The following is a 21,775-nucleotide window of genomic DNA, read 5'->3' as shown; positions in this document are numbered from 1 at the left end:
GGGCTTCTCCCCCCGCCCCAAATTGAGTGTGGGGGGGCACCTCATGCAGCCTTCCCTGGAGGCAGATATCTGCCCATTGGAAGGGGCAAATGGGTTTTCACTGGGGGGTGAGGTTCAGTAGACTACCAGGGATGGCTTGCAAGGTGGTGCTTGCTTGGAAAGAATTGATTTGTTTTTGCTGGTGTGACTGTAGGTAACACATTTTTTTTGTTTTGTTTACAGCTTTTTATATGTGAGCAGTTGCAACATTATCTGAGTACTGTTTTTTTTATTATTCTGTGGTTAGAGCCCACTGTCAGTGGGGTGGGAGAGACTGGGGCTGGATTGTTGGTGGTGTGCGTGGGAATGGATTGTGTGGGCAGATATTTGGTGGGCTGGGACACAATTGCAGGGGCAGGCCACAAATTGCCCCTCACCAGCAGAACATCTGTGTTTCCCTGGGAGTGGATGCCTCCCATGTGGTTTGTCCATCTGCAAGCACAGGATGCAGCTCTGGCTGTGCTACGTTACAGGTGTCACCTCCGGGGAGATATGGGGATCCTGCCAGGGATCCCTGGAGCTGCCGCTGTTCTTAGGGGACGCTACACCCACATGGTGCATGGATGTGCAAGGCCGGGGACATCCCCTCCAACTGTCCTGGAGTTGTGGTGGGGCTGCATTACAGCTTTTCCCTTCAGGGAGGTATTGGCACACTGCCGGGACTCCTTGGTGGGGAGAAGCTGTAATGCAGGCCAGTCAGAGCTCCAGCAAAGTCAGCGGTAATATCCCTTGACTTGGGCATCCTTCTCCCGTGTGGGTCTTTGGCGGGGCTTGTGGGTAATACATTCTAGGGAGATTTGCGCAAGTCAAACATCTTTGGATTCCCATGGGTGTCCTCTTTTCGGAAATGGATGGGGTTCCCTGTTTTCCTGGGTGGCGTGGACACCCTAGGCTCATATCTGTATGGTGTGCCTGCCTGGAAAAATCGTGAAATTCAGTTGTCAGGAAAGACTTGGGGTTAGGTTTTTTTTTCTTTTCTTTAAATTAATTTGTTTAGTTGAAAATTCAACTTTTCAAATTATTTCATATAGAAAGCAGAAAAATATCATACATTTCCAAATGAATTAACATACTAACCAACATATAAAAATAACATTGATTTTCCATCAAAACATAAAAGAGATGACATTCCACCTTACAAAACATAAAATGAATCAATTACTGCCATCGTATTATTTACTTTCCAATCTTACTGCCCTTAAATCATGGATATCTCATTTAGCATATGATGATCATTTCCTGATTTTCCTGAATTTTCAGATTTGGTAACACCATATCAAGATATTGTACAATCGCTATTTGTATCGTTACTCTTGGGTTTGAAAATAAGAGATGCCATTGTAAGGTACCATTTTCATCGGGACACCTGTGAGAATGCAGGACAGCAGGCCATGTGTTGTTGGTGGTGTTTTTCGGTGGGTGAGCCAAGTGACATGTGTGGAAATTGTTTGTTTTTTTGGCCACATTTCAGTCTTTGCCAGGATTTCTGGGGTTCCCTGTTTTCCTTGGTGGCGTAGACACCCTAGGCCCATATCTGTATGGTGTGCCTGTCTGGAAAAATCGTAAAATTCAGCTGTCGGAAAGACTTGGAGCTAGGGGTGTTTTAGGCTTTCCCCTTGGTGTCCAGGTAGGTGCACCCACACATGTAAGGTACCATTTTTTTTCTTTTTTTAATTAATTTGTTTAGTTGAAAATTCAACTTTTCAAATTATTTCATACAGAAAAAAGAAAAACATCATACATTTCCAAATGACTTAACATACTAACCAACATAAAAAAATAAAATTGATTTTTCATCAAAACATAAAAAAGATGACATTCCACCTTACAAAACATAAAATGAATCAATTACTGCCATTGTATTATTTACTTTCCAATCTTACTGCCCTTAAATCATGGATATCTCATTTAGCATATGAAGGTCATTTCCTGATTTTCCTGAATTTTCTGATTTGATAACACCATATCAAGATATTGTAGAATTGATATTTGTATCGTTACTCTCGGGTTTGAAAATAAGAGATGCCATAGTAAGTACCATTTTCATCAGGACACCTGTGGGAATGCAGGATAGTAGGCCATGTGTGGTTGGCAGCATTTTCCGGTGGGTGTGCCGAGTGAAATGTGCAGAATTTTTTTTTTTTTTTTTTTTTGCCACATTTAGGACTTTGCCAGGGTTTCTGCATAATACATTCTGGGCCGATTTTCACAAGTCAGACCTCTGCGGATTCCCACGGATGTCTTCTTTTCGGAAATGCATGGGGTTCCCTGTTTTCCTTAGTGGCTTGGACACCCTGTTTGTCTGGAAAAATCGTGAAATTCAGCTCTCGGAAAAGACTAAAAGCTTACTAGCTTCACACACAGCCAAGTATCTCTTGGCAAGAAAACCTACAAAACAATGGGCATAATCTACCACACTGGTGCCACAACCCTGTCAGGCCTGTCAGGCCACTATACTGCATATGTGCAAGAAGTGCAAGAAGTGCTAGCTTCCAATCTAACAACACTTTTTTTACTCCAAAACATAGGTTACCAGCAAATCTAACAAATGCCTACATAAAATTCCTTCAACCCAAATATAGTCACTAGAGAATAGTACAATAAAGAGGTAGAATACACCAAGTGCATCTAACTACATCTAACATACTATACTAGTCCTTTCAAATTCCAAGAAAGAATATGCCTATCGGTATGTAACCACATCAAAAACACCCTTCATTTTAATGCACTTCCAATATGCCATCACAACCCAAAAAAACCGTCAAAAAACCCAAATGTGTTTTGCAGACATTTGCCTCAATGCGATGTGTAACAAATGCGATTATAGGATCAATTGTTGCGTCCGTTTAAAAAAATTTGACACAGCTTCCGTTTTTCAACATCCAATCAGCGTGTCTCTTTGGGGTCCATGAACAACAACCCACCCTCTGATTGGCCGAGAGGTGTCTGCGGACTCCAAATCAGGAAATGAGTCAGCAGACCGCACCCAGATAAAACTAATTTGTGTACCTACTTTTTGGGCATTATTTTAAAAAACTACTGGACGGATTTACACAAAATCTGCAAAAGCACACTTTTGGGACGAAGCCACTGCTCCTCAAACAAATCTGGTGAAAATCCGTCCAGCGGTTTGGGCTGTAGGCACAATCAGAAATTATTTTCCTTTATGTCTATAAGGATTTAAAAAAATTTGGGACCACCTCATGATTTTGCCCCCCCCTGGAGAAAACCACACCAAACTTCCCAAAATCATTCCAAGTGGGCCATATACTTATGTTTGCAAAGTTGGTTGAAGATTTGTCCAGGGGGAGCAAAGTTATAAGCTGCCCAAAAAGTGCTCTTTCCATGAGTTGAGCAACTTAACCATAAATACGCGGCCGCTACGGCAAGCCGTGCAATATTTATTTATTATTGAATTATAGGCAAGTATACATCAAGAATGTTGTGGCTATCGACCTAAGCTCGGGGTTCTGGGCGACAGGAGAGACATTTAGAGCAAAGACATGCACCCATTTTCTAGGTTGTCAACACCAAGTTGTAATACACATCATTGTGTTTACCCACCTATGTGCAGTTTAAAGTAGGATATGGGCCTCTGATTCCCTTCCCCATCCACTGATCTGTACTGTAGGTCATTGGTGCAGAGAATGAAGCCTAAATGCAAGAGGAAGGAATATGTGCAGTACCTTTCAGTGACAGTTTTGCATATATATTTTTTTTGTTGGTCAGGTGTATCCGCCACGTCGTCCACATAGCTAGTCTCCGGCTTTGCCCCAATGTATCTTTGATGCTGGTCGTACTCAGCCTTTCGAGATACTGTTCACAATTTCCGAATTATATGGCTCCTTGCCATTCAATGTGTGCGGACACACATGCTGCTTCCATGCACTAGCCCTGCCCATATGGACTCTGTGAATGGGAGGAGAGTGTGATGTAGGAGTCTTTTCCAGCATGTAGGACTACTGTCAAATAGGCATTCTGATGCTCACTGCTCACTGTGGCAGCTGTTGCTGTGGGGTTGTAGCCTTTCTGTTGTGCCTACAATAGGCTTGAGTACCAGGTTTCAACACAGCACAATGCTGTTACTTTCAATGTTTTTAGTAAATTATTAGGTTTACACCTATGGTATTTATTCAGTATTTATCAATTATGTTTTCATTTGTCCAGTGCATTGTCAAATAGTCTGATTTTGGGGTGCGGGAAATAAGCACCTATAATACACACTTGCAAATGTGTGCACTGTTAATGGTTCCTGGTCTATTATTTAATCTTTTGTATATCATATATTGCTACCTTTTTTCCAGTACTTATTGAATGCACGTGGCATGTTCATCCAAAAAACAGCAACAGTCTACTATGCAGTACACTTTCCAATAAACCCCCAATCCAAAACCTTTTTCAAAAGCGGTGTTCAGCTCAAGCTACCCTCCTGCCACTGAAATGCCCTTCACCACCCACCCACACCCGACGGCTTTTGTGTCGCACATAAAACGATGTAAACACCTTGTATGTTGCCAGAGGCGGTACACAACACTCTGCAGAAGGCTTTGAGTTGGTATATGCGTGGGGTGCCCTTACCACAAAACCACTAAAATGACTCCTACAAAAAACCCAAATGTGAAAGTTATTTGAGATAGATTAGTAAAAACAGTGCATTGTCTTTCTGTGCCTAATTATTAGTATTGTGTCTATTGTTTCCATTGCTTTTTGCATTTTAATAATGTTTGACAACAAGTTCATAATATACATTTAAATAAAATAAAGCCAATTTAAAAAGGTGTTTACAAATAGGAGAGTCTAACCCAGGTATGACAAATTCTACCTGCATGTACTGGCCCTGCCCACAAACCATTGATCATTCGTGCAAAGTAACAGTACCATTGTCCTTGCACCCTATGTCAAAGTCCCATGTACACCTGCCACCTTGCCCCACAGCACTGTCCTTCTGAAATATTAGCTCATTCAGAATGGCTGCATAAAGCAGAGCAGTCCATGTACAACTGACTTTCAGCCAGTCGCCAGGCAGAACGTTAGTAATGTCCCTTTCATTGACCCTAGTTAGTAGATAATTGTTGGCCAGACATCATAGTCTTTGCCCATCCCCTCTGGCACCAGCTGCTATCAGACCAGTGTCCTCATGTTGGACCTTGAAAGTAACAAGTGGAGTGGCGGCGAGTGGCAGTCCTGCAGTATCTTCTAGCTGCAGAGTCTGCCTTCACTATCCTTTGTTTTGGAGGCAGAGCACCCTTTCATCCCAGCTACTAAAACCCCAGCAGTCCGCGGAGCGGACGCGGAGTGGCGGCGAGTGGCAGTCCTGCAGTATCTTCTAGCTGCAGAGTCTGCCTTCACTATCCTTTGTTTTGGAGGCGGAGCACCCTTTCAACCCAGCTACTAAAACCCCAGCAGTCCGCGGAGCGGACGCAGAGTGGCGGCGAGTGGCAGTCCTGCAATCATGGCAGTCGAGGCTGCGAAGAATGCCGCCCCCATTAACTCCCCCATGTGTGAAGAGAGGCGATGGATGCGGCGTTCGCGCCCCAACTCGATCTCAGACGAACCATGTGTAAAAGACTCAAATCAAGTCCACTTATTGTCTTAAAGTGGCAGCCAAATGGGGAAAAGAAGTAAACTCATAAAAAAAATGATAATCACTAAACCTACCCTGACGACTTCCGATGACTCTCAGATTCCCCCATGCTCACTGAAAAAATCAGGCCACAGACTAAAGAAACAACAAACGAAGTGTCCCCCGCCATTGGCTTTGGAAGACATCACAAACGAAGACCTCCCCACCGTAGGAAATGCAGATCCCGTGAACAATATCCAAACGGCGTGCTCACCTGTTAATCCCGGAGGGGACAGCGGGTCTGCGTCGCCACGTGGAGAGGATCCGGGACTGTGATCGGGTGTGGTGGTGCAAGGAGCGGTGCAAGGAGCGGCCAAGGCTGGACGAGGCCTCTGGCCCGGAGCCGGCAGCAGAAGCGGCGACGGGGGGTCAGACATGGATCGTGAGGATGGATTAGCGGGGGCGGAGCCAGAAGAGGCCGTACCCGGCAGCTGTGTAGCTATTAAAGCTATTATTCACCGCAACGCGGAGGCCGACCAACTGAGCGCCGCCCCAAAGAGACTAGTTTCTCGGGGTGCTTCCCTCGAGCGTTCAGTATTGGATCGCGCTTCAGACCCCTGTGACCAAGTTGGTCCAGAGACTTTTCCAGTGGTATTGGACGAGCCAAGTAGTACAAATGCAACGGCTCAGTCCAACATAAGAAAACGACCACGATTTTCACCTATAGTTCAAAATGCAGGAAAACACACACAACCTGAAAAGAAAAAAAAGAAAGTAAAAAGAGAGGGCTACACCTACACAATGGAGTTGTCACTCAGAAAAAAGGCAATGGAATGACTTCTTATTCTAATAGATCAGGAACAGCAATCCAGCAAGCCGTCTCACAAAACCTGCTCACAAGTTTCTTTAATTTCAGATCACCACCCGGCCAATACAAACAGCTGAGCTAACCGACATGGAAATCCTGGAAGCTCTTCAAGATTGCCAACCCATTCAGAAACACAGGAAGCTAGATCATAGGACAACCTCCTCATGAACGTTGATGGCATTATCCCCCACCAGCTCATGCCAGGGCCAAAGTGCGGTTTCGCCTAAAACCCCAAAGCATTTAGAAGTATTACCAAGTCCGGATCCACAGCTAGTGAGGGCTGAAGACCAGGTGGCACGAAAAAAACTCTCTGAACCAGTAAAGGCACCGGAGAGGATCAACCTTAATGCAATTAAGGGTTAGGAACCAGGAGAACATCCAAAAAATCTACACGAAAACGCCTCAGAGCTCTCACCTCCAGCCTATGAAGAGCAAGTGAGCACTCCTCTAAGCATACCAAGTACACCAAAAAACCCTCCTGAAGAGGATCTACTAAAACAATCGGTTGGGTCAGACCCAAAGTTAGTCGATGACCAAGCTCAAGGAAAACTTCAAATAAACCCAAACAGAGACACCTCAAACCTCTTATCTTCAGCTGCTGAAGATCAAGTGACTGTCCCACCAAGTCCATCAAATGAACCCTGGGAAGAGGACAACCACTCTATTCCTCAATCCCTGTTGCGGGACACAATGAGTCCGGAACAACACGATAAGGCCGAAGCCTCACCCATGGTGGGAAACCCCAAACCCTCTACAGCAAACTATGAAATTTCTCCTGAAAGAGAAATCCACAAAGATGCAAGAAATGGTTTTGAAAGCCCGAAGATCTTCCCATTTCTACTTCTCCCACGTGGGTCACACAGAAGATTCTCTGTAGACTAGCTGCCTATAAGACACAATATCCAACTTCACAACAATCGACTCCTTCTTCAGCAAGAACTTCAAAGAGCCAAGGAAAATGGCCTATGCAAGCCTCCCCAGTGAAAAAAAGGACATTTTTTCAATTATGTCGGCTATTTCAATATGCCTTACACCATTCACAAAACATTACGAATCCCTTAACGACACCTTAAAAGACCACACGTCAATTCAGGCAATGATGTATACCAAACTGATATACCTAGAGGGCTACGTGATGGCCCATGAAGAGGGCCTGAAACTGGCTAAAGAACAAAATCACTACATTGCCTCAACCCAGTACCTAAACAGAGACACAAACCCACTAACTACTGACCAGAGGCAAAACAAATCTACAAAAGAGGTGGGGGAACAAACCTCACCAATTATAGACCTGACTGGACAAACTGTATCAAGAAATGCTCAAATTCTAACCAAATGTAATACAAACGAACATGGATATAGTAAATCAGGACAAAAGACGGAAAAAGGAAGTGTTGTTGGTTGTGGACGACCCCAATCTCCTTGCCTCGGGAAACGCCACCTCGACCCAAGGGGCGGACCAACCTTTCCTGATCTTCAAGAAAGACAAAGCTGAAAAGGACAAAAACAAAAGAAATGAAAAATAAGAGCCTAATTCCATGAAACTATTGGCTGTTTCGACACACTCTAAAACAATCTTGAGTAAAGAAAGGCTGGTCACTCCAAGGAGTGACACTACCTTGGGCTCTGCCCAGATTGTCACAAACAACCAATGGACAGTTCCACAATCTCCTAAAACAGCTGAAGAGTTCATGGCCCAGGAGTCTCTGATGAACCTCAGCCAACATCTAGAGGAGAGTCCACAGCATGACCTGACCAAGGAGAAATCGGCAACACTAGAGAGAAAAGTAACTTTTGTGAGCCCTTCTCAAAGTACACGTGACAACATAGAGGACGCTAGTCCAAATCAAAATTCACCCTTCCTTATGTTAGAAGAACGCTGTAACAAAATAATTCAGCACTTTCATGAAACAGAAAAGAAAGCCAGCGACTCTTCGACCACAATTTCAAGTAAAAGCCGATGATCTTTAACGCCTCCCTCTCGAACGGCGAAAAACACTAGATCAAAAAGCGCTTCAGACAGAAACAAATCTCGACTCTATCCCACTTCAAAGGAAGGCCAAAAGCAAGAAAAAGACAGCTTCAAGTCAACAACGGACACAGACCTGCGAACATCAGCAAGAAGAGAACATCACTATCGATCCCAATCAGAAATAAAATACCACAAAACTTCAAACTCCACACAAGAACGGTGGTGGATTCTCAAACTAGAACAAATACAAGGGAACTACGAATATGTGATCTTAAACTGAAGCTCTGTCTTAATACTCTTCAACCACGTACCAAAACTGAGGAAAATAAAAACGGAAGACCTAAAGATCGTCGACCCGTCCCACACAAAAGGGAAGGCTCAAACATATCTACACATTGCTTCGGCTTCGATTAAAGACCTACTAAGAAAAGAAACAAAAGAACTACTGAGACTGGGTTACGATCTCACTGATCTAAATAACACAAATGAGCGAGCATGCAGTAGAACTCACACTTCAAAGGGACACGAAAGATCTAAAACCAACTCAGCATCAAACAAAGTAAGAAACTACAAGAAAGACCATAGAGACACGGAGAGCTCCACGTCTAAGCAGAACCAATGCACGAAAGATCCCACTTTAATGCCCGACAAACTGACCAACGATCATGAAAGTTTAATCTCCAAGGAAAAACCCAATCTCAATTTGAAGCATGACGAAAAAGGGCAAAGGATCGACAACAGCAAACGGGCAACTACCGAAAGTAGCCCCACCTCTCAAGTCCTGCAAAAAATGACGAATCGATTGGTCCAACCTGTGACATCAAAGCGGGCCCCAAACAAGTCTAAGTCAACTGCTTCGGGCCTATGGGCTTGGCTTCCTAAAACTCTTGCCTCAAGAAACTCCAAATAGCAATCCAAGCCCCAGGACCACAGCCACGAAGGTCAGCAGCCCACTGATGACACCAGACATACCATAAGCCTCTGCTCATGGAATACGAGGGGCTTTCAGCACCTGACCTCTCCAGGAGAAATCCGCTTAGGTGATTACGACATAATCTGCTTACAAGAAACGTGGCTTACGAAACCATCAACCTTAGACGGCTACAAACTCTCCTTGGCCCCGGCAGTCAAAAGTATTAAAGGACAACCCTCTTCTGGCCTCCTGACGGCATCTCGCATTGGACACGGTCTGAACCTGGACAAATTCCTAAGTGCAAACCACTTCCTCTTAACAGTTTTGCTAAATTGGTACCACAAATGCGATTCTGACAAGAAAAGAACAGTGTACGCCCCTAGCAATCCTAAATATCTATTGGAACCCTGCGAAAATAGAAGCGGAAACCTTTCTTAGAGAAATTGAAACAACAATTGATGAAATTCTAACAGTCCATTTAGTGTCATACATACTAATCTGTGGAGACCTAAACGCTGTATGTACACAACAAAATCCTAAAAAACCTTCGACCCTGGCAGATCTCAGAGGGACTCAGTGGCAAGTATTAATAAAAACAAGAAAATTCCAAAGATGCAGTCTTCCCTGACCAGTACCGGCCAGCGACCTGGTCTAATGGCATGCTACAATCCTCAATTGATCATATATTCACCTCACGACCGTTTCTGGATTTATTCTCGTCCTTCGAGGTAAAGCAAACCAAAGCCAGCGACCACAACCCTCTATTTACATCTTGGGAAAGTACAAATGACCATGCAGATTCGCTGCCTTACAACCTCAAAGTAAATGTCCAGGGTAATAGTCTACGCCTCTCAGCGAAAGACATTGAAGACCTGTCTAATAAGTACAAGAAGTCCAAATCCAGTGACCGGAAGTACATGACCGACTATGGCCCCTTGTTAACACCGTACAAGAAGTCCTGTCTAAAAACAAACTTGTTCACTAAATCTGCAAAACACTCGTATGACTCTCTCCTAGTCGAAAAGCGTCGAGAATATCGGAAGGCCATCAGACAGGCAGCTAAGTGGAGCACGGACCAAGCAAAAATCATTAACATAAAAGCAAAACTGGTCTATCGTACCTGGCTAAGATCGCACCAGAGAAAATTACATCAACAAGACTCTGAAGCCATACTGAGAGCCATCTGCACCAAAAATTCAAGAGAATTCTGGTCATTGCTAAATTCTAAGACAGCTGTCAGGAGCAAAAACATTGAAAACGTGATTGGTGAAGTAACCTGGGAAAAGCACATAAAGGAAACCTTCAAACTACCTTTGGACCAAAACATTTTGCTTTCAGAAAGCCGCGAGAATCCTTGGACAACCTTAAATGACAAAGAAGAAATCTATAACGCAATAACCAAACTGAAAAACTCAAGAGCACCGAGACCCGAAGGCATTACAAACATCGACCTTAAGGCCCATCCTGAAGCCTGGTCCACTATCATCAGCAAAGTTTTCTCAAGATGCTCAGACTCCAAATCTATTCCGGCTTCGTGGACTACTGCCACGATTATTCCAATTTACAAGAAAGGCGCCATCAATGACCCTTCAAACTACCGGCCCATCACGCTGCTGGATCCTATAGGAAAACTATTTGGCTCCCTCCTACAGAAAAGGTTCAAAAAATGGGCTTGTGACGCGGCGTGCAACGATCCCTTCCAGTCAGGATTTAAGAAGAACTTGGGAACCGCTGCAAGCATCCTCATAATAAGTGTCCTGACAAGTAAAGTGCTAGAAGGAGGCCCTAAACTACACTTGGCATTCGTCGATTTCTCTCAAGCGTTTGATAGGGTTCACATGTCCCTCCTATGGAGCAAACTGGAAAGCTGGTCTTGTACTAAAGAGATTTTAAATCCCATCAAATCTCTACATACCAACACGTCTGTGCAAGTCAGATTAAATTGCCAAGGATCTCTCTCAAAATCCATAACGATCCAAAGGGGAGTCAAGCAGGGGAGCCCGTTGGCCCCCACTCTTTTTCTGGCCTATCTCAGTGACTTTAAAGAAACAGAAACCTCTGTTAGATCTTTTCCACCGCAACTGGGCAAACACAAAATCAGCCGGTTACTCTACGCGGACAACCTTATACTAATTGATCAGACGCCAATCGGATTACAGCGCCAACTTGAAAATCTTTCTGGCTATGCAACATCAAACAACTTGGAAGTAAATAAAGGATAAACAAAAATTGTTACCCTAGAAAAATCAACAAAGAAAACTGAAAAATCAAAATGGTTCTTCCAATCGGCCGAGATCGAAAAAGTAAAAAGTTTTAAAAACTTGGGAATCATAGTAGACAACAAAAAAGAAACAGCTATGCAAGAACATCTATGAATACAAATCAGGAAGCTGGCGGCACAAGGAAAAGAGATCAACCAAAAACTCAAGTAATTGACTACTACAAAATGAAAGTAGTCCCTGCTATAACCTATGGTACAGAGGCAATGATCCTGTTGCCGAGAAACATCTGGCCAAAACTTGAAGCCTACTATTGGAGAACAGTTATCTCCCTTCCGGCCTTGACACCCGTCGCATCAATACGAAGAGAACTGAGCTTCCTTTCTTTACAAGGGACCATAAACTGTAACACCCTCAGGTTATACAGAAAAATTCTGCTCCCAGATGCCTTCTGCCCTACAAAGTGATAAAAGCAGAACTAGCGGTTGACTCAAACAAATCCCTACAATCCTGGAAGACACACATCTCCACGCTGTTGAGTTCAATTGAGAGCACAGAAGACGATTTAATCCAAAATCCGGCAAAACTAATGAAAAAGATCAAGGAACTAGACTGGATCACGACTCTGGCAAAAGCAATGGAAAACAAGTTAACGCGACACCTTCCCCCTAACATAAAGAAACTAAATGAGCTTCAGATATTTATAAAACAATTCCCAAACAGACAAGCCAGAAACTGTCTTTTAAGGGCGAGACTTAACTTGCTACCAACAAATGAAATTAAAGCCATCAGAGGCCTTTCAAACAGAGCTCATTGCAGACTATGCCAGAACAAAAAGGAAACTGAGACAATTCGCCATCTGGTTATAGGCTGCCCAGAAACAAAACAAATCAGGACAGCCTACATGCAGCATTTCTCGTCTGATCCCTCGATCGACAGTGAATCTTGCTGGTGGTCAAGAATGATCAGTGGGGATAAACTAACCTGGCTAATGGCCACTTCCAAAATAGTGCAACAAATCATGCCCAAACTAGAAACCCTGAATAACCTGGAAGGGATTGTACTTCACTTTGGCATCTCATGGGTCCCATGAAAGCGATTGTAACACTGCCCAAATACATCACATTGTCTGTGGTTGCCAAACAACCTTCTAATGGCTATATGGTAGCTGCTTTCAGCCAGCATATGTGCTCACAGACATAGGGCAGCCAAGATGTTTCCAATTAAGTACAACATAAAAGGTCCTTAAACCCATGTAGTGTATGCACAGTGCAACAATGAAGTTGAAAACCACAGCTGATATGTATGGGTCCATGAAGGCTTCACATCTTTATTAACAATGATACTGCCCATTAGGTGTATCCGAGGAGGCAAGAACACAGTTTAATGCAATGCAGGGCCACTCCTCCCTTGCAATAGCAAAGAAGAGACAGCCAACATCTTCAGTCCATGTGCCACAGACAACTAGGCTTGGACTTGGACTGTAGTCATTTGACATACGAATTATCGTAGCAATTCTGGAGCAACATGCACAACTTTGAGATAATGTGCATACCCACAATGCATTGCTCAGATCTGGATGTGATCTTCCAGGGATGGCCATTGGATGGTGCTCTGCCATCTGCGGCTTGGTTGCTAAAATACACGTTTCCACTCCCATATTTCCAGTAAAAAGGGCTTGTTCTGGCATTGTTAAAACCCACCATCAATTTGATGGCGTTTGCCTAATATAATCCAATGCGTGTATCAAAGGAATACACGACTATGCCAAACAGCTGGTCGCTAATGAGATTGAAATGTGTGCCTGGTGTTCTGCATCCATGAGAACTGCCTGCCTTAGGTCGATGAAGCAATGTACAAAATAGTGCTGCCCTATATGACTAAGACAAATTCCTGAGCATTTGAGATAACTTTCTTGCCAATGATATCAGAAACATTGTCTAGGGAGGCCCAGGTCAACACTGTATGTGGACTATGTTTCCTCAGACTTAAGCAATTGAAGAAGGTCCTCGCTTTTGTTCCCGGGATTTTTCACACACAGCTAGTGGCAGCACGCGTCAATGGTAGCATTGATTATTGCAATGCTATTTACATAGCACAAGCATAGTATCCTACCCAGTGACTGCAAGTACTGCAAAATGCAGCAGTGCCCGTGGTGAAACATATCCCGTTTGGAGCAGGAGTTACCAAGGCTCGGCAATTTCTTCATTGGTTGCCCATCGAGGCCATAGTAAAAAGTAAAGCCCTGTGAATGACCCATCAGGCCCTGAGTGGCCAAGGATGTCTAGCTATTCAGTGGAAGCTTCAGATCAATACCCCAGGTAGGTCTTTAAGATCATTCAACGCAGCTTTTCTGTGTGCACCAAAATACAGGAAGGAGCAGCTGAGTGGCTGTGCTTTCTCTGTGGTGGGTCCTAAGCTCTGGAACTCCCTGCATTACCAGTTAAGGACTACGGTTGACTTCCTATCTTTTAAACAAAAGCTCAAGACCAGTCTCTTCTTGTGAGGTGATCTTTTTGGTCTCCCTGTCTGGTATCTGTGATAAGCGCCATGATGCCTATACAAATAGCTGAGTGATTGATTGACTGATTGATTGATTGATTGATTGATTGATTGATGCATTGCTCTGTGTCTCTGAGCTGGAAGTCGACTTCACGGGATGGCTACTGTGTAAGCAAGGGCTTATGTTCCTTGACAGCTGCAATGGCCTATGCTACTCTCATAAAACATCCATTTCTTCTGGTGGTAATGGTCTTCATGCCAACATGAGGACAAAAAGTAATTTTACACAATCAATTGCAAAGTTCAAAGAGAATAGTTACTCATGCATTTTACTGAAAGAGGGTACTAGTCAGATGACACTGAGGCTGATTCAGGAGTCTACAATATAAAGACAATCAATTCATACCCCAACCTAGCTTGCAACACCAGCAAGATTACCTCAGGATAAATCAGAGAAGTGGACATTTAAATAAGCTTAATATATACATCTGCTAAGTAACACAACGTTTTACAATAAATCAACACTTATCGATTGATGATCCAGGCTTAAGAGCTGATCAACCAGTTTTCTACTGATAACAAAACTTCCTTAGCATATATGGCAGCATACTTATGGATATAAAATCTTGTTTAACAACTGTTAATTGGGAACTATTGACTCGGAAGCAAGGAGAGCAGATCATCATGCTGCTTCCTTGTAGCGTTTAGTATGCAACATTAATTGGAAGAATGAATAATTAATTAATGCATCATTTTATTAGGCGCTTAATACCACAGACCAGTCTCCAAGCACAGGACCAGGTCTCGGACCTCCGTTGCTCTGCGTTGTCTTGCTTCCAAGTCACACACATTGCCCCTTGGCTGTCCCCCTGGCACTTATCTTTCGTTACACTGATATTGGCATAGAGCATGTGGATTTTAGCATTGAATACCAAATTAGCAGCACATACTTTTTAACTCATAGATGCATTGGATTTTGGACACGTTTCGGGATATATAGATGGTCATTGTATTAAGTGAACAACATGCTTCTTAGAATCTGAAAGGGTTTTTTTTTAAATAAGAGGGAACACTTATAGTTGTTCGAATTCGCCTATTATGGCACACAGGGTTACTAATTGCCATCTTTGGACAATTACCCAAACTTCTATGCAATGAACTGAGCTTTTCACCACTGGGTTTAAATACCAAAGGCAAGCCCATCTGTGCCCATCTGGATCTGTGCTTAATGCTGGTGGGAATGTTTCTCCCACCATCAGGTACAACCGGAATGAGCTTACAAGATGTAGAATACTCATAACCAAGAAATAATGCATCCTCAGAATTCATGACTGTGGACACTTAAAGATGTGCCACTCACAGTGAAATCTCCAGCCACAGTTGCTAATAAAAATTCCCCAACTACCAAATAATCATGAAATATTTATTTACATACAAGCTAGACATGTTAAACAGCCATCTAATATGATATGATATGATATGATAGTTTATTTATATAGCGCCTATACACAATGTGTTTCAAAGCACTTCAAGGCAAGGCAAGGAAGGGAACAAGGGAAAATACAACAACGGTTCTTACAGGCCATGAACAGTAAGGATGTGAAATTAACTATCGTACTCGGCTTGACGACATTTCAGATAGTGCAAGTGCTAAGACATAGATAAGGGAGGGGGAGAGTGGGAAGGAAATGGAAACAGACAGGCGACTACCGTACTAGGTCTGACGACATTTCTGGTAAAGCCGGAGGAAAACAAAAGGTGAGGGAGAGGGGTGCAGAAAGGGAGGGGAGGAACAAAACAAGTGACTATCATACTAGGCCTGACAACGTTTCAGATAGTGCTGGAGGGAGGGGGGGCAAGAGTAAGGGTATAGGGGAGCGACAGACGAGGTTGCTATCATAGTAGGTCCAGGGACAATTCTGATAGAGTAAGTGCATAGAAGAAAGTAAGGGGAGGAGGGAAGGAGATGGGAAAAGGGAGAGGGGAGGGGAGGAGAGAACAGAGAGTAAGCAGTCAAAAAGAGTGGAGAAGCAAGTGAGGAGAGCGAATACAATTGCAGAAGTCAGTAGTAACACATAATGTTGCAAGCCAGGATACAAGATGAAGATGGAACTGCATGATTCAGAGCCACCATGAGTACAAGATGCAAAGGAAGTCAAGCATGAGAGTTGAGAAAGGGTGACGCACCGTGAATCAATGAAGTCCATAAAAGTAAAATGCAGCATTGGCCACAAGACGGTGATGGTGAAACCAGAATGTATCAGGACAGACTCCTGTGTGCAGGAAGGGGGGGTGTACAAGGGAACAACATGGTGGGACCAAGCGGGTGGGGATGGCCTGTTGGGACAGAGGATGTAAACACATGTTGGTGCATGCTTACCTGCTCTCTTATTAGGGGGTCGGACCCTGGATCATCCTGGTCCGAACAGGTCCAAACAGCAATAGCCCTTTTCTTTGACTGCCCTTCACTTTGGACGCCTGGGCAAGAGACGCCCTTCATCTAAGAGTTAAGAGCAAGGCGGAAGAGGCAGGGCTAAGAAGGTGGGCAGGGCTTAGGCCAGGTGACCTAGATCCACTTACAGCTGCTCCCCCGCTGCAAAGGAAAAGAGGCTGGAGTGCTCCTTAAGTAGGCAAAAGAGCGGCAAGCAGGAAGGCACCAGATGGGCAGGGCTTGCTAAGAGGTGAAAAAGAGCGGCAAGCAGGAAGGCACCATATGGGGGGGGCTTGCTAAGTGGTGAAAAGTGGTAATAACTCCGAAGAGTCATCTATGGATAATGTTCTAGGAATTTTCTGGATATTTTTCTGGTAATTAAGTTGAAAACCACAGATTGTTGAAGGTTGTGGGTCCATGAAAGCTACAGATCTGGATTAACAAGGATACTACACATTATGTGTATCAGAGGTCTGCTGGTCTTTCATCGGGGCGAGGAGGACACAGTGTAATGCAAAGCAATGCCACTCTGCAAGGATTTATTAAAAGATGTATTTTATTTAGGCCCCATAGGCAAAACATTAATTTATACTTCCATCTGGCAAATGTTCTTTTCAGAATCATTCCAAGACAGTAAAAGCTGCAGGTTATGGGTGATCTTAAATTTGTGTTTGAGGGGTACCAATAACAAACATGCTGTAGCACTACTGGCTTAGTAGGGCATATCAGGCTTGATCAACATTTAACAGGTGCCTGCTCCCACCCATATTAGGGCCACGCTTAGTAGAACATTTTTTCCGAGAAGGATCATGGAGAGTCTGGTGTCCGATACCTCTACTGTGGACAGACCAACATGTGCACACTTTTAACATTTTTATAGAGTCTCAAACACAGTCAGAAGTGACCAACAGCTGCAGACTAGAGTTACCAACTCTTTAGATTGAGCTGCAGACCACTCAGAAGCCTTGTAGCAGTATAATGACAGACTGAAGGGATGATTGGATCCTATAGAAGCATTACATTTCAGCAAAAGATAAAGATAAAAACACATAGAACCTGCTAAACACCTGCCTTAACACGGTCAAAAAAGTACTATCCACAACTCTACTAAGAAAGCAAATCTGCAATAGTGGAAAGTGCATAGCATAAGAAAGAAAAATGAAAAAATATAACAAATACAAATGAAATGCAAATGAAAGTTTCTATTTCAGCAGACTTGACATCAAGGAATACATTTTATATGTGCCCATAACTATGGGAATTGAAATCAATTTCAAGCCCTACAGTCACATCAGAAGGCCAACGTTTTCAGCTGCCCAATTTCTTTGTGAACAAAGTCCTAAATTTAAGGGTAGCTTAAAGGTAGCTTGTGTAGTAAAACTTCATCTCATCATCGGATCTCTTCAAGAATTTAGTTCTAGGTAGAACATTTTCTCAGGAATAAAATAAATTACCTTCAGACAATGATGCCCACATCATGGTGTCTCTGTCATCACCCTGTGTACGCTTCAAAACCAAGGAGATCAACATACTTGACTTTGAGATAACTACTGTTAGGCAGAATCACATGCAGTACCCTTTAGGAACATTACACGTAATTGAGACCACAAGTGTTAGCACAATTTCACCTTTGGTACAAGCCTGTGCTACACAGTAAAGTGGTAGCAATGGCTGAGCAGCCAGACTTTGAGAGTTGAGTGAGCAGTAGACCAAGTTACACAAAGGATCAACTAATACAGTGATTGAAACAAACACGTTCTCAAGGTTTCTTAGTAAAAGAATATACATTTATTTATACAGTCAGTTTGAAAACATTGCACTAGCAAGAGCAGGTGAATATCACCCACTAATAAACCACAAATACACAACCCGGTAAGTAAGTGAACAAGTTTAGCTCCCCTGAAGTGGGGTAAAAAGACATGGTTATAAGAACGAACAGCCCAAATACATTAATACGCATGGCAAAGGGTTTCAGTAAACTACAACCAGCAATTCAGTTCATAGGCCTGGGCCAAAGTCAATGGTTCAGTGTCTTTGTATAGGATAGCTGTTACGCTCACCTGACTCCCACGGAGGCGCTGGCCTGGTTCACGCTGCTGTGACCTCTTCTAAGGTGATGCGCAGGGTTCGGAAGACGGACTGGACCGGGCCCCCAAATCTGGCTTGTCTGTCTCGCAGAAGTATCCTTCTGTAGGCGAAAATAGGGGATTAACTGTCTGCGGGGTAATGCAATCGGCCTCCCACTTTCCCCTCTCACCCTCCTTGAAACCCTTCTGTGATTTCTCGTAGCGTCTCACCTTAGGGTCTGGAAGGACGAGCTCTCCATCCTGCTTCTGATGCAGGGGCACGTTGGTATCCAGTTACTTCACTGGATTTTCGGATTGGTGAGAATCAAACTTGCTTGGCTTCCAGGTAAGTTTTTTGATAAGATAAGAGGTTCCCCTTGTGTCCATGCATTAATGTACTAATGCTAGTGTCTTTTTCCCCATAGGGGCCATGGTAAGGAATGCCGGGGAACAGGCACCGACCCGAGATGAGAGGTCAAATCCTTGTAGAAATCAGGTAAGTCTTTAATGAGCGTTTTTTGGTAATGTCTTTTCATTCACTCATTAACGCTGATGTCTCTTTTTCCCCTTAGGGGCCGGGGTCTGGAAATGCCAGGATGCGGCGCGGACCCGAAATGAAGAGGGAATGAATCAACAGGTAAGTCTTAAAATGGAGATTTAGCTTTCCTTATTCCCTTCTCTCTCTCACCTTTTGTTCTGGTCTTTTTCTCCCTAGGCGCTGGGGCGTGACTGCGAATCCGGATGATCGCTGCTGAACATGGAGGTGCCCTGTAAAGGTGAGTAAAATGCGGCGCTGCAGCGATCGACGCGATGAGCTTTTAAATTAAAGTCTTCCTTTTCAGGATTGTCGGCGAGATGTCTCCGGGATGCGGCTTTAGCAGGTAAGGACTTTTCCTTCTTCTGTTCTCTTCTTCTCTTCCTTTGCAGGTGATCCAGGATGCTGGCAGGCGTGGCAGAAGTCAGGATGCAGGAGCAGACACGGTGAGCCTCCAGCTGCTAGATGCAGAACAACACGAAGCACGTGTGGCTGTTCGGGTGGGGTTTAAATAGCCTTGGAAGAAGTTCCAGGTATGTATCCTTCCTCCAATCAGGTATGTATCCTTCCCCGACCACGCCCGGATGGTAAATTAGTCCCACAGGTAAAGTAGTTCCTTTCAGGCCTCAAGGAGGCCGGGATCCTGCAGCATGGTCTGCATCAGGTAAGTGCACCCAAGCACATCCATAATGAGCCTGGCGCCTATGGTGCCAGGACTGATGTCTTTTTTGAGCCTGGCGACTGGTGACTGGATGTCCGCTTTCGGGGACGCCGGGCTTGAACCGGCTCCCCGGGAGCGGGCATCATGACAATAGCACAGTTCTGGTAGTAAACAGTTAAGTCTTTGCCACAGAGTTTAGAAGAATTTGGCTAGGCAAAAAGTTTGACGAATGTTCAGGGAAGGACAAGCCTTTGAAGTTGGGAAAGTTCCACAAACAAGCCTTTGAAGTTGGGAAAGTTCCACAAACTTTCACAGTGACCGAAAAGAAGGACTTTTCCTAAAAGAAATGTTGAAAAAAGATGACCAGAGTCTGTTTTTACAGACAGGTCTTGGGTGCCATATTGAAAAACATGGCTGACCCGATTTTTAGCTATCGTTGTTAGCGGTCAGGAAAAATCATGGTAGTTTGATCTAAACCACTGCCACCAGCCATTTAAAGTAGGAAAAGGTAACATTTGAATGTTATATGAGTGTTTTAACTCAGGGGAATCTAGGCAACCCCTCCAGCACTCTATTGGAAGATAGTGTGTGCTGGTCTGTAAATTTAAAGAGACTACTAAAGTCAATTTAACTTTACATGCTCTGGGAGACAGTAGTCAGTCCCAGAGAAGGTATTTAAAGCCTTGGGAAGTCTGAAAGACATCCCTGTGTCACTGCACTGAAGGTGCTATGTGACACACAGAAAACGATGATGCCTATGAAGTTGTTTTAAAACTCCATACCCAAAGAACACAAAAGTAAAACACACATCAAAATACATGGAAAAGTGGGAAAAAAGGCTCACGCTCTTCCCAGGTAAAACAATCAAATCCTAGATGTCCAGCAAAGTTGCTGTGGGTCTCAAAAGGTAAGGGAAATTAGCACATTTTGAAAATCCTCCCTAACAACTACCCTACTAATCAAAGCCAAAGCATGTGTTCCCCACAGGACCTTCTCCAGATGGCATTGCCAAGCACAGTAGAATTTCCAAGCACACATGAAGACTCGTCAAGCAGGAGGCAGAGACACAGACAAACTGAAACCGGAACCACTGCTGATACAACCCTCCCTTGATCCGATGGATCCCACAAAATTTAGATCCATTTCCCTTTCAGCACAACTGCTGGAAGAAACAACGTGACAGCAACTACTGGCTCATGACATGAAAACCATCTGTCATACTTTGGACGAGCTCACAGTGCAGAGGAGATCATGGTGTCCATGACGGACAATATCCACCACATTATCAACAAGGGCAGCGTCTGATTCTCGATTTTATTAGAACTATCTGTGACATTTGGCACTATCGACCAGTCAATTCTGCAATGCGGAGAGCACTTAGTTGGAATAAGGGACTCAGTTATGAGATGGCTGTGTTAACTTGGTATGAACTGTAGACAGGCTGTCTTCATAACCCCATATGAGTCTCCACTGGGCCTCACAAATGTCTGAGTTTTCAAGAGATCTCCCCTAGACATTCTCCTTTATAATAGTGTCCCCTCCTTTTGTGAAATCATGGCGTCCAGTGTTACAACTGCAGGTTGAAACTGCATGGAAAAGGCATTCAAAGCCTGTATTTTAAACGTGTATAAAATAATGCAAAAGTTCATCGATTTTTTTTTTGGGGGGTGGGAAAGAGCAGATAAGTGGTTGGGGGGTCGGGTATAGTTATAAACAGGTACAGGAGGGGGGCTTGCCCCCCAAAATGAAAATACAAAATTCAATTAACTTTTTCGTTATTTCATACACGTTTAAATTGCAGCCTTTGAAATGCCTGGCGATGAAACGACATAGAACAATTTTTCTGAAGCCGGTGGGCCAACCATTTCAACTAAACAAGGTGTTCTCCCTTGTGGTTTATACACTGAGTGCCAAAATTCCAAAATGGGTGCACATTCATGCTATAAACTGCGCTAACATAACAAAATGAACATAACTTTCTCTGTAAAGTTTTAAAAATCTGTAGG

This window comes from Ambystoma mexicanum, chromosome 5q (assembly GCF_040938575.1).
Source record: "Ambystoma mexicanum isolate Mex_15411 chromosome 5q, UKY_AmexF1_1, whole genome shotgun sequence".
Classification (NCBI taxonomy): Eukaryota; Metazoa; Chordata; class Amphibia; order Caudata; family Ambystomatidae; genus Ambystoma; species Ambystoma mexicanum.
This window is presented reverse-complemented; position numbering follows the sequence as displayed.